The sequence below is a fragment of the Lucilia sericata genome, unplaced genomic scaffold (assembly GCF_015586225.1).
Source record: "Lucilia sericata isolate MDLA Ls3-8-SP2 unplaced genomic scaffold, ASM1558622v1 Contig000056F_arrow, whole genome shotgun sequence".
NCBI lineage: Eukaryota > Metazoa > Arthropoda > Insecta > Diptera > Calliphoridae > Lucilia > Lucilia sericata.
The window spans coordinates 875,592-890,077 of record NW_023994092.1 but is presented as its reverse complement, the minus strand read 5'-3'; the positions used below and the strand labels follow the sequence as shown (position 1 = coordinate 890,077).

The 14,486-nt window shown below is 28.7% G+C and overlaps 1 long non-coding RNA gene across 2 annotated transcripts in view; it reads right to left on the bottom strand.

The window, feature by feature from the left end:
• The window catches only part of LOC119616086, an 89,366-nt gene extending 75,173 nt beyond the window's left edge, over positions 1 to 14,193 (bottom strand). For both annotated transcript variants that reach the window (XR_005232502.1, XR_005232503.1), the window contains exons 1-2: positions 13,782 to 14,193; positions 2,673 to 3,954 (exon numbers count right to left, since the gene is read on the bottom strand). This is a non-coding gene — a long non-coding RNA (uncharacterized LOC119616086). The remainder of the gene's footprint in view (positions 1 to 2,672; positions 3,955 to 13,781) is intronic.
• Between the last annotated feature and the right edge of the window lie 293 nt (positions 14,194 to 14,486).

Below are 14,486 nucleotides of genomic sequence, written 5' to 3'. Positions count from 1 at the left end.
AAACGTATGATGTGAGAACGATGTATGAATGTACTTGGCAAATTTGAAACATGAATTATGCAAAAATCAAAATTATTTATGTGTAAGTGTATAAATGAATGGGAATACGTACATACATACATACTTACATATACATTTTATATAAGAATATTGTAATGTTTACAAAGTCAGTTTATTTGACGTGTGTGAATTTCAAACCAAATGTTTAGATTCAAATGTTGTCCTTGTGTATTGTACATGTGACGACTGTTTTTATCATGTAATTTGCATTTTTCTTGTTTCTTTTTTTTTCTCATTCTATAATGATTTAAAGAATTATGTCGTGGTATGTTTCTTGTATTCATACATAACTCATACATACATACGTTTATTATGAGCATTTTCCTTGAACTTGTTTCACTTTTACTGGAGAAAATCTCCTCCTTTTACTCTATACCATTACTTATTTTGTTTATTATTTTTTGTCGAAGAAGGATCACGTTAAGGATTTAATGGATTCCTGGTAAATGTCATACTAATAGATTGTTACTTATAATTTATTATTTATATAAATTGCAACGAAGACATAAAATGAAATTGTGACAAAGTGGCTTAAATGTTGTAATAAACACTGATTTTGTTTGTTTTTTTATATTGTTATTTAACAAATTCTCTTTAAATTAGAAAGATTTGTATGTAAAATTTTATTGCATGTAAAATATGTGGCATTTTTAATTAAATCATACAAGAGATGAATATAAAATTAAAATACATACATACATATTTTGACAACACCCTGAAGTTCCAGATGATTGTCTCTACGTAAGTGTTCTAAGCTGTTACCTTTAGCTTACAACTTATAAAGTTTAAATCTAATTTTTGTTAGAGCAACAATAGTAATGATGGACCTCCAGCTTGACTACTAGGAAACACAAAAGTGGCTTTTGACTTTTCTCGGAATTTTCAAGATTAAACAGGTATTTGACAAGAAACTGAAAAATTCTGTATTTTTAATATCAAAAATAATTCAGCAGCTATGGGAGAGTCAGTGTGTCTCTTTAAAACTGCTGGTTCAATATTAATTGAAAATATAAACTTTTGCACACAAAATAATTTGCAAAATGTTGCATCAACTAATAAATGAAATTATTTTATAAATTAATTTACTTTTAATTAGTCTTTGTAGGAGTTTTTTTTTATTAAACTAAAATAATTCTAGAGGAACTAAATAAAATTTTAAGAAATATAAATATAATTAAATGGATTTCGGAAAATAAGCTATTTGGGATATCAATAGCAGAATTACAAGACTTAAAGCTGTGATACACGGTTGTCAGATCTTACAACGTTGTCAGTAAAATGTGCAGAAAATGTCAAACAATCGTGCCTTTTCTGACAATGTTGCAAAAGGAAAATTGTAAGTTCACACGATTGTTAGACATTTTCTGGACATTTTACTTCCAACGTTGTAAGATCTGACAAACGTATATACATCTTGTTAGACATTTTCTGCACATTTTACTGCCAACGTTGTAAGATCTAGCAACCGTGTATACATAGCTTTAAGCTTTGTATATACGGTTGTTAGATTTTACAATGTTGGCTGACTATGTGTCAACTTACAATTTTTGCCTTACAACATTGTCAGTAATGGTTTTTCTGACAACGTTGCAAAAGAAAAATTGTAAGTTCACGAGATTGTTAGACATCTTCTACTTCCAACGTTGTAAGATCTGACAATCGTGTATACATAGCTTTAGTAAATCAAAATATGTTGTCCCGAAAAAGTATGATCAACAAACAACTTTAATTCAAAGTCTATGTTTTTAAAGCGTGACAAATCTGTAAAATTTTAATATAAAAGTGGAAATTAAGTTAGCTTTTAAAGTCCCTGAATTTATTGAATTATTAAAATATTTTCTAAATTATTTTTGATTTCTTTTAAGATAAACTTTTAATTAACACCTATTACACGTTTACAATTTGGCAAAGAAAAACTTAAAAAGAAAGAACTTTCAACTTTTAAGATTGATTTTCAACAAAGATTTTTAGGCGTAAATTTCTTGCCAAAACTTTGAATTTTTAACAAAAGTTTTGCAACAAAGTGATTTCTTTTTAAAATCAAATCAAAAGAAAAAAATCTCAACTTTTTATTATTGACCCCCAATAATGGAAAAGTCTATGTATATTTTTCAATATAAATGTTTAAAGAAAATAACATGGAAAATACATACATACATACATATAGAAAATCAAATAAGAAATGGAAACTTTCTCCTGACATCGATTGGCAAAAATAACAAAGAAAAGAGAAGAAAAAAACACAAAAGAATAGAATAGTTGAACACAACTCCTTTTTAAAATTTCAACTCACGTTCGTCTAAGAGGTTCGTTCTAACATAAAAATAATGCCAACAACTTAAAAAAAAAACAACAACAACCAATAATAAATAGAAATAAAACTTTCATAAAGTAAAAAAGATGTTGGTTGCCTGGCTGGCTTGTTGGTTGGTTTGTCAGTTCGAAGATACACATGTACTTTAAGATTGTTACTAACAATCTAACAAATACATAATGTTGTTAGTTTTGAGTTTTCCTTTTGTTGTTGTTCTGGAAGTTTGTCATAGCAATTTTTGATATTTTTTTTTCTCTTATTATTGTTATTTTGTTTGCAGTAAATTCCCAATACTCACCGATCAAAAAGTATTTCCAAGTTGCTGCCATTATGTTGTTGTTCGGGGCTTTAAAAAGTTGCTAATTTTGTTGTAGTAATATTAGTTGTTGCTGCAGTTGCTATAGTACAAATCACTGCGATTTGTTGTTGCAAAAGTTGAGTAAAATTGTTTGATGTCAAACAATGCTGAAATGAAGCTGCTGGTTGATGCGGCTGATAATGATGATGCTGACGACAAATGATTCTATTGTAGTCGAAAGTTTATGCCGCAAAGCAGAGAATATTTTGAATATGTTTGCAGTTGGTTCCAAACACACTCCTCTGTCTGTATGCGAGGTTAATGTTGCTGAAATTGTTTGCAAACGTTTGGTTTTGTTTGTTGCAATTTAAACACAAATGACAGCGAGACGACAGGTAAAAGATACTTTTAGTCGATGTTGCAGTTTATTCATGCTCTAGTCTTAGATTAGTTTAGAAATTTAGAAATTCAGTTCAGTTTAATGTTAGACACAGTATAGTAAAAAAAATTTATGAATAAAATTCCCGTTTGAAATAAAATTAAAGCTTTTAAATAGTTTGAAACTTGTTAAAACATTTAGGTGGTTGTTGTTAAACACTAGGTGCTGTTGTTGTCGTTGTTGTTGCTATTTCAATTAGTTATTTTTACAAAATTTATTGCACTATATTTGTAATAGAACTTTTATTAATTCATTAATTTTAGTTGATGGTATTAAGTTTATGGTTTAGTTTATAGAAACCTTTCACTCACTGCTAAGTTTTTAGTGAGATTTTGCCAGCCATTATGTTTTTCTTTTGAAAGCTTTTTTCAATTATTTTAAAAAATACTTTTCCTATTTTTTAGGTCATAATGTTTTTTATTTGAGTTTCCTTAAACAAAATACAACCTCTTTTTTCATATAAATTCTTTTATAGATTTTTTTCTTCTTGGGAAAATAACAAAATGGCTTCTTGTATTTTTATGGAACAAAAAAAATTGTTTTCTTATACACAAACTCACACACTCGGGTTTAAACCCCTTTTTTATGCACGTTTCACTTTATTTAAACTGGTCTCAAACTTGTTGACTTGTTTTTTCTTTTCTTTCTTATATTTTTTCAATGCACTTCTTCATTTCATTTCTTGTCGTTATTATATTATTTCTTATTTATATTTTATTCTTATTTTTTATTATATTTTGTTATTTTATACTATGTTTTCTTTTTCTATTATTTTATTATTCAAAAACTCGACTCCTTTTGTAATAATGTGTTTGTTTCAATATGAAACCTTTTTCTTTCGATCTGAAAAGGAAAAGAAATAAAAAAGTATTTTAGTAATCATTTACATTATACTTAAGCGGTAATGTAAAGGAATTAATTATCTAGTTAATGAATGAGAATAAAATTAGTATTCATTAATATGGCTATAAAATTAACAGTGATTTTTAGGTTTTAAAATATTTTAGAGATATTAAGAAAGTATTTAAAATCGAAATAGTTTAACGATTCAGTAAATATTCGCTTGTGTTTTATTTTATATTTCTACCCAAGTCTGAAGTCAAAAATACTTTTAGATAAAATATTAAAGGTTCCTTAAAGCTGTGATACACGGTTGTCAGATCTTACAACGTTGTCAGTAAAATGTACAGAAAAAGTCTAAAAATCGTGTGAACTTACAATTTTTCTTTTGCAACGTTGTCAGAAAAAGCATTACTGACAATATTGTACGACTAAATCTGTTAGTTGACACTGTTGGTAGACATTTTCTGCACATTTTACTGCCAACGTTGTAAGATCTAACAACCGTGTATACATAGCTTTAAAAATATCCATAAATTTTCAGTTTTCCAGATCCGTTCGCTTTGTTTTTATCGGCTATTAATTGTTGCCGGGTTACTCTAAATTAATCTTCCTTTAAATGTTGATACTAATCTGTATATAGTTAGAATATTGTACTGAAATTTATCAAAATTTTATTTTTGTACTTCTTAAGGTACGTTCACATCTATCAAATATTTGATGAAAAGGATGTAACCACTACTTTTTGGTAGATGTTTTATTGATCTCAAGTGATTCTTTTAATTGCAAATAATGGCAAAACTAGTAATAAAGGCGCCTCAAAGATAGGGGTCACGTTATTTGCGTCAAAATATTTGATAGATATGAAAGTACCTTTAGTACTTGATCAGTTTAGGTTTGAATATTAGCTAATCTCAAAATAAATTCTGTTATAAAGTGCTTAAAGTGATTGTATGCAAATTGATCAAAATTGTTTAATATATTTTAAAACTAATGAATGTTCGTTAAGTCAGATGGGATTTCAGAAATATAACCCTTTTAGAAACATGATATTGCTGATGTTAATGAAGATTTAAACTTATATAGTAAGTTTATTGTATAATTTTATAAATTTTTAACTCAGAAACCAAAGTATACTTCTCCAAAGGATTGAACAGCACTCAAAATTTATACATCACATCAGGTTTTCCAGATATCGTGTCATAAATTGTGGAAAAATCCCATTTTCGACCATATTTGAGGCGCTATAACAGCACAAAGACTCCTTTATTTATAAAATCTAGCATCCAAAAGTCCATTCTCTCGACTTTAAAATAAAGATTAAAGATTTGGATTCAGCACTGCCCAATCCTTCAGATTTTCGATTTTTTTCAAATTTTGTTGGCCTGTGTAATTAAGTAATTATTTGGCGTTATTAATTCAAGTTGAAAAATATGTTTGGAATAATTGATGTTGTTGTTAAAAAAATTGTAAGGATTAAATTCCTTTAAATCGCTGATTACATTAACTATACACAAATTAAAAATAAACATACAACAACATACATATACTGGAAAACCGAGAACATTTTATTATTGCTGGTTTTGTTGTTGTTGTAGTATTTATGTTTAAAGGTAAAAAAAGTGTAAGAAAACTCGAAAAGAAGACAAAAAATAAAACAGGTAAATTCTTATAATATCCAGCAACTTGGCAAGTAAACAAATACAAAAACAACAACTACAGCAATAAGCAATTTAGGGCTTGTTTACTTATACCAGCAACAACAACTAAACAAACTCCGTACACACACACACACACACAATTACAATTTAAGCCCATTCCGTAAGATGGAAAGAAGAAAAAACCATCAGCAATATAGAATTGTTGGTCTTGTTGTTTTAGGGTTTAATGTGTTGACTAGAGATACGTTGAGTGTTGTTTGGTTATACGTTCGATTGTCTGCTTGCGCTTGAAAGGCTTCAACAGTTTAAACTACAAATAACAGATACAACAATACCAACAACAACTACAACCACTTAACAAATACAATTCCAATAAAACCACATAAAAACAAGCAGAACAAAATGTTGAAAATGTTTCCAAGAAGCAAAAAAAAGTTTCTCCTCACCAAGTTACCTTCAACATTCGCATATAACATTTGGTAATTTAGCTACAATATTTTTATCAGTGTATTTCTTAGCTTTTCGAATCGTATCCAAAATACACTGATAAAATGTGAAAAGAGAAAGGAAATAGATTTTTTAGGTCAACAGGAGTTTTTTTCATTTGCTCTTTTCATACTTAATACATAGGTACTTAGTAATTATAATTTAAATTATTTCTGCCATTAAACTTAACAATATTTATAATAAGGATAATCTTAAATATTGCTTTTATTTGTTTTCAAAATTACTGAAGTGTTTCCCAATTGTGTAAAATTCCTTTAAGGAGTTTCAAAACAGATTATGTATTATAAATATTCCAACAAAACATTCTTCATTATTATTAATTATCTTTTGTATTTAAATGTTTATTATGAATTAATTAAAAGCAGTTTTCTCTTGCTGAGAGATTGTAGTTACTAATTCTAAACTTTCCTACTAAAACTCTCAGTTTGTTTATTTCAATGTGTTTATTCCTGTGATGCTCCACATAATTTCTATACACATTCATTTACTAGCATAATTAAAAGTTTAATTTAAATATTTAATTATTGAAAAGTATACTAAATCAAAATGCTTAAATTTACAAATATTATATAATAAAAGGGGTTTTGCATATATTCATGGGAAATTATTGTTTGAATTTTAGCAATTTAATAAAATTTTTCGAGAATGTATAGAAGAGTTTTCTGAGGCAATTCAGATCCACTGCAAGAATTTTCCATTTTGATTAACTTTCACTTTAATATTATAGTGAAGTTCTAAAACTTTGAAACATTTATTTTGGACGATCTTAAGTTTTGTTGATAAATCCCTAAACAGAAATTGGAAACTTTAAAACTGGAGAATTTTTATATGTATTAACTAGGTAGTCAAAACTTTTAATTTAAAATAATGTTTATTCAAACATGTCTGTCAAAATGTATAAACCTCCCATTATTGTGGGAATGTGAACAAAATGATATTGTATAAATGATCATGCAATGTCATAATGTAATTCTGTTATCTTTACGATCTTACATTATCATAATTAAGCAAATAATTAAATAAAACGGAGATAAACATATCAGAATTTAAATGAGAGACAATGTTTTCCTTGAAAATTAAACGAGATTTTTAAAAATATATGAAATTTTTAAAAAAGCAATAAGCAATTTTATAAAAATAAAACAATAGTAACGTTTATTTAGACAGTGTTTAACACTTATACGAAAGGGATAAATTTTAAGGTTTTAAAGATTATATTAATTCTTTAATTCGTGGGATTATCTTAATTAATCTTCTTTTTTAGTTAAATTCCATTTATTCTATTATTATTAAAAAGTCAATAATAATAAAGTGCACAATACTTTATGACACCAGGATCAGACGATCACTTAATAAGATCGTATAAATTGTTAAATGCTGCACTCATTATTCAATTAAGTGGGAATATTGGAATTTAAGTGGAATAAAATCTAGTTGGACGATTTAGAATTATGAAATCGATTTTGCGAAGTTAAAGTTCTCAATAAATTACCCGTGAAGTCTCCTACTTTTTAGAATAACGATAGTTGATATACCATATTTGATCAAAAGCTTGAGCAACAGTCAAAAGTTTGCAGAACAATATCTCTTTAATTTAAAAGATTTTCTTATCTCTCCAGTTAGCCGATTAACCTATTCAATGTTTCCATGTTGTTCACGGAATCCAAACTGATGAACTGTTCATTTAAACAGCTTGGAGATGCAGGGAAGTAGACTAATAGGTCTGTTGCCTTCCAAAGGGGAAAATTTGGAATCATAATTATTTGGAAAATTTTTCAATTTTTACGCTAAACTCCCAGTTTTAAGCTGCTAGCAACAATATTGCCACATTTGGTAGGTTTTTAATCATTAATCACACATTTAAGCTTTCTTTAATTGTTATACTGATATCTTTTGGACTATTATAGATTTGAAGCGCATTCATCATTACAGATGTTGGGATTTCATCCAAGTCCAAATTATTTATTGGAGCATTTGTCTGAAATGCGTGTCTCAGCAAATACATTGGCTTCTTCATTAGCACTTCGTATCCAAATTCCGTCTGTTTTTCTAAATGGATTTTGTAACTCTACCGGTGGCTTAATGTTTTTTGTTGCCTTTCAAAGGGAGAATTTTTACTTATGCAATCCTCTTCTAATAGAAGCACTCTTCTCAGTTTTCTTTGAAGCAGTAAATTTTCTTTTTTCTAGAAGATGTCTTTTAATATCCGAATTTGTTATTAGTTTTAGTATGGATATAACATTTTCTGTAATAATTTACTATTACAGGAGAGTGGTCAGAAGATAAATCATAGGAGATTTCAGTGGATATGGAATTTCTACTTATATTTTTATATATGGCAAAATCTATAAGAATTTGGAATTTTTTTAGGATTTATTGGCCAATAAGTAGGATAACCTGGAGATATGAAATCCAAACTAGTATTGCGATTAACTAAAGCTTTGTACAGCTATCTACCTCTAGGCTGTATTAATCGTGATGTTGGAGTCACCACCAGCTAAGACCATGCTAAACAAAATGTTAAAATCTTTATTCGTAATGAAATTTAAAATTAATCAAACTTTTATAAATTGTCATAAGTTTTCGCTATAAAAATAGCTAAAGAACAATTACAACACAATAACTTTTTATTACACCTTTTATCTCAGAATCACTCCCTGACCTATAGTGCAATTTCCGTCTATCGAAAAGGTCCAATACCCAGCAAAAATAAAACGAAGTACTTCCAAAAGAATAACATTTATTACCACTTAAAAAGTAGCACTAATCGATTTTTTTACCTTTTGAGGAAGTGATGTTTAAAGACTTCCGAAGAAGCTAAAATAATTATAATTTTCAATATTGAAGTTATATTTTTTTGTTCTTACATTTTTATGAGATAAAAAATGTTATAGGTATTTGGGGTTTTGTATTTAATGTTTCTATTACCCTTATTAATGTTAGTATTATTTAAGTCAAATTAGTTGTATTCTATAATACTACAATTACACTTCCGAATAACTTCCAAAAGAAGAGCATTAAAATTACTTCTTGAGAATGACTTCAGAAGTAGTGAATTTGGAATTATCCCTCCTATGACAAGCCTGTGTTCTTTTTCGCTTCTTTGGAAGTTCTTTTTTGCTGGGTATGGTTATTGGTCGTAAATATGAATAAAATTTGAAAACAATTACCGAACATAATATTATATTTCTCTGAATATGTAGATTAAATCTACCAATTATACTCATAATTACGACTAGTGACCCTTTAGTAATTTTTGGATAGACAGACGTCGGATTATGGTTTAGAAGGATGTTTTCTGAGAAATCTATATTGGTATATTTATATTGGTATATTACTAGGAAATTTGTAAATATAATGATTTGTAAATATCATTACAAGGAAAAATAAACGCTCTATAGGTAGAAAAAAGGTATTGATATGCAAAAATTATCTTCAGCCAAAACATTGGAAATTCGATGCTCTACAAATGTATAACATATAACCGATTTTCATATACCTTTGACATCCAATATCTCGCACTTTTAATCCCATAATTGAAACCTAATTTTCCTGGTCTATTATTTTTTAACTCTTGATTTAAATTTAGCGTTTTTCAATTTAGATCAAATCATATCCATTCCGATCTATAAAATTTTCGTTGTTCTATCTGTGAAATGATTTATATCATATCTTGTTTTCTCTTTAGAAAACTGATTTCATTAATTTCTCTCTGTGTATAGATCAAATATTGTGTTTTTTTATTAAACTCTTGATCTGTTGCTCATTTTATCACTCTACCACACTCTCTTTTGTTGCTAGTGTCAATCTTGGCCAGAAAAAAAACACACACAAAAAAATAAATTACGAATAAACCAAGAAGAAGAAAATAATAAAAATAACAAAACTCGTTTTCGATTGCAGCAGTCTGTATATTATTATTTTTTTCTTATATTTTTTAATATTTATTTATTTTTTATTTTTCTTTGTGATTTTCTTTTACACGTTTGTACGTTTCTTAAGAAACGATTATAACTTTAAACCAAGATTTCTTGTTAGTGTAATAGTCGCTGTTGTTGTTTATTATTCTATGGGCCAAAACAACAACAACAACAAATACCATCACAATGATGACGACTACTACTACGACGACGACAACAACTTTGGTTGCTGATGATGACAAACAATAGCAACAACAATAACAACAGTAACTACGAAAGGTAGGTAATTGTAGAGTATGAGAGGGGCATAAGAGACAAGAGAAGAATTTTATTTTATAGTGATATTGAAGAACCAGTTTAACAGGTAAAATTTAAAAAAAAGAAACAAGCAAAATAAAAATAAAACGCCGACTTGAGCATTTTTTCTTTACTTCGTTTACTTCGGGCTTTGGTTTTCTTTGATATTTGTATGATTTCTTGTTGTGTGTGTTTGTTTGTAGTTGTTGCTGTCTTTTGAGGAGACTTTTTTATAGTTTACGGTGATGTTGTTGTTGTCGTTTTATTTTTATTAATAAAGCCTGACTGACGACGACTGGTTTGATAGTGGCTGGAGTTCACTGCTTCATTAGATGGATGGATAACTGTAGAGACCCATATAAAACAAGTTAGAGTGCTATATTCGGCTATGCCGAATCTTAAATACCCTCCACCAGCAAGCTACTTTTTATTGAAACCCATTTAACTATCTAATTTTTAGATAAGTTGGTAAAATTTTTGTTTCCTTATTAAGGGTACTAACATTTATGCATATGTCAAACTAATTTTAATTAGGTCGAGAAAAATGTATATTAATATGGGAGCTAAGACAACCTATGGACCGATCCGGAAGAAAAAATCCGTAGAATGATTTATACATACAAAATACACATTTATGTCGAATTTTATCCCGATAACTTTGATTGTTAATGTGCATTTGAGTAATTTTCGGAAATGGTCCTTATATGGGAGTTGTGACCAATTATCAACCGTTAAGGAAAAAATTTCGTATAATGATTTATATGCCAAAAAAACTCAAGTCGAATTTTACTACAATAGATTTATTAATTAATGAAATATGTGCGTTTAGGTGATTTTCGGAAGTGAACTTTATATGTATAGGGGCTACGACCTTACACAAAACATATTTGTGTCGAATTTTATCAAGATATCTTTATTTGTTAATGAAATATGTGCGTTTAAGTGATTTTTTTGGAGGAGCTATTACCATATATGGAACAATCCGGAAAAAAAATTGGTAGAATGATTTATATGCTCACAAAACATATTCAAGTCGTACTTTATCCAAATAGCTTTATTATTCAAAGAAATATGTGCGTTTAAGTGATTTTCGTAAGTGGACCCTCTATGGGAGCCTCTCCGGAAAAAATTTCGTAGAGTGATTCATATAATGACAAAACATATTTGTGTCGAATTTTATCAAGATAACTTTATTTGACAATGAAATATGTATTTTTAAGTGATTTTCGGAAATGGGGTTATATGGGAGCTATGACCAATAATGGACCGATCCGTAAAAAATTTGGTGAAATGATTTGTATGTACTCAAAACGTATTTTTGTCGAATTTTATCCCAATAGCTTTAGAATTCAATGAGATATATGTGTTTAAGCGATTTTCGGAAGTGGACCTTATATGGGAGCTATGTCCAATTATGGGCCTATCCGGAAAAAATTTAGTGGAATAATTCATATTTATACGAAATATATTTATGTCGAATTTTATCACGATAGCTTTATTTGACAATGAAATATGTATTTTTAAGTGATTTTCGGAAATGGGGTTATATGCGAGCTATGACCAATAATGGACCGATCCGTAACAAAATTAATAAAATGATTTGTATGTATACAAAACATATTTGTGTCGAATTTTATCCCGATATCTTTATAATTCAATGAAATATATGCGTTTAAGTGATTTTCGGAAGTGGACTTTATATGGGAGCTATGACCAATTACGGACCTATCCGGAAAAAATTTCGTAGAGTGATTTATATTTAGACTAAACATATTTGTGTCGAATTTCATCAAGATAGCTTTATATGACAATGAAATACGAGCTTTTAAATGATTTTCGGAAGTGGGCCTTATATGGGAGCTATGACCAATAATGGACAGATCCGTAACAAAATTAGTAAAATGATTTGTATGTATACATAAAATATTTGTGTCAAATTTTATCCCGATATCTTTATAATTCAATGAAATATATGCGTTTAAGTGATTTTCGGAAGTGGACTTTATATGGGAGCTATGACCAATTACGGACCTATCCGGAAAAAATTTCGTAGAGTGATTTATATTTAGACTAAACATATTTGTGTCGAATTTCATCAAGATAGCTTTATATGACAATGAAATATGAGCTTTTAAATGATTTTCGGAAGTGGGCCTTATATGGGAGCTATGACCAATAATGGACCGATCCGTAAAAAATTTCGTAGAATGATTTGTATGTACACAAAACATATTTAACTCGAATTTTATTACAATAGCTTTATTCATCAATGAAATATGTGCGTTTAGGTGATTTTCGGAAGTGGACCTTGTATGGGAGCTATGGCCAATTGTGGACCGACTGAGATCTGCGTTGGCAGTATGATTTCTGTTCATATTATATTTGCATGTGCAAAATTTTGTGTTGATACCGATATATTTGAGGGAGTTATTAGCGATAAACTAATTTCCGGGAATATATACCTTTGTATGGGGGCTATGGGAAATATTGGATAGATTCTAAAGATTTTCAACATAACTGATCACTGCCATGAAAAAATAATGTGTGACAAAATTCATCAAAATATCTTTGGTAGTTTCTGAGAAAACTTCAAAAAAATGATGAAAAAAACGTAATTTTTTTCGAGGTAGTCTGAAATTTTTACTCATAGCTTTTTACGTTGTGAACCGATTTTGCTGATTTTCAATACCAAACTGCTTAGGATAACAATAAATATTTTGGGTGAATTTGGTTGATTTCCTTTGCTTAGTTTTAACGTGAGCGTGTTTTACACAGACAGACAGACAGACAGACAGACGGACAGACGGACATAGCTAAATCGACTCAGAATTTCATAAGGACCCAGAATATATATACTTTGTTGGGTCCTAGATGAATATTTCTTGGTGTTACACACGGAACGACAAACTTATATATACCCTCTATCACCACTGATGGTGGTGGAGGGTATAAAAACGTTTTTATGTTTTATAACATCAAGCATGAATGTTGGGTATGTATGTATGGTATATAAACATGTTATCCAAACTCTTCCCAGATGCTGGGTACAATTAACACACACAATCACTACTAATGTCTGTCCGTCCATTTCAGTGTTGGTTTTTGTACATTTTACCTGCTCTAACACCTTTTAAATTTTTCTTTGTAGTTTTTTCTATAAAGAAAACTCTATTTCAGTTTTCCAGTAAATTGTAAATTATCCAAAGGGGCAGGAATTGTTTGTTGCAAAGAAAACAATTCAGTTTGTATTGGTGTGATAATTGCACTTTGAATATATTTTTGTCATAATATTGGCGTTGAAGCCAACATTTTCTTTTAAGACATTAATTTTCTTACAAAACTTTTAAATTTTTCTTAATTTTAAACTTTTTCTCATTATTAACACACAATAAAAATCACTGTTAAAATTGAATGCTTTAAATTTAGTTGACGTTGTAGGTATTACCTTTTAGTAAATTATTGTTGTACACTGCACACACATTTGTTGTTTTTATTTTATTGTAAAATTAACGGTTTTATAATCCTCTTGATATTTGTTGTATCCATTTCTTTAGTAGTTATGTTTTTATTATTTCTCTAAATTATTAATTATCTTTTTTTCGATTTGAAACACAAAACATTTAATAAATTTGTTTACTTTTTTTCGGGTTATAATGACTTTTTCTAATTATTACACTTTATTTTGTTTGTTTTTGTTGAGAGCATAAAAGGCAAACAATTATAAATTTCATGTAGAAAGAACTACAGAAACAGAAAACTGAAATAATCCAAGAAAATCGTACGCAAATACCGTTGCCATCCGTAACGTCTGTCCGTTGCAACAGAGATCTTTCGCTTAACTAAAGGTACCTAAACATTTTTATCATTCGGAGAGTCAACATGTCCGTCCGTCTTGTTAGCGCGCTCTCTTTCAATGTTTTCTATTGTCTTCTGTTTTGTTTTGTGTTTCTACAGCTGCTGTTGTTTGCACACCCTCGAAACACTGTGATGTGTGTGCGTGTGATACAAACATTTTACATTTTTAGTTCATGGTTCAAAGCGAGATTTTTATTTGTTGTATTTCATTTAACATTTTCCATATAACTTTATTTTTTTCGGATTTAATACAAACTCTCTGGCTCTGCTACTCTTTAAAATTCGTAGTACTTTT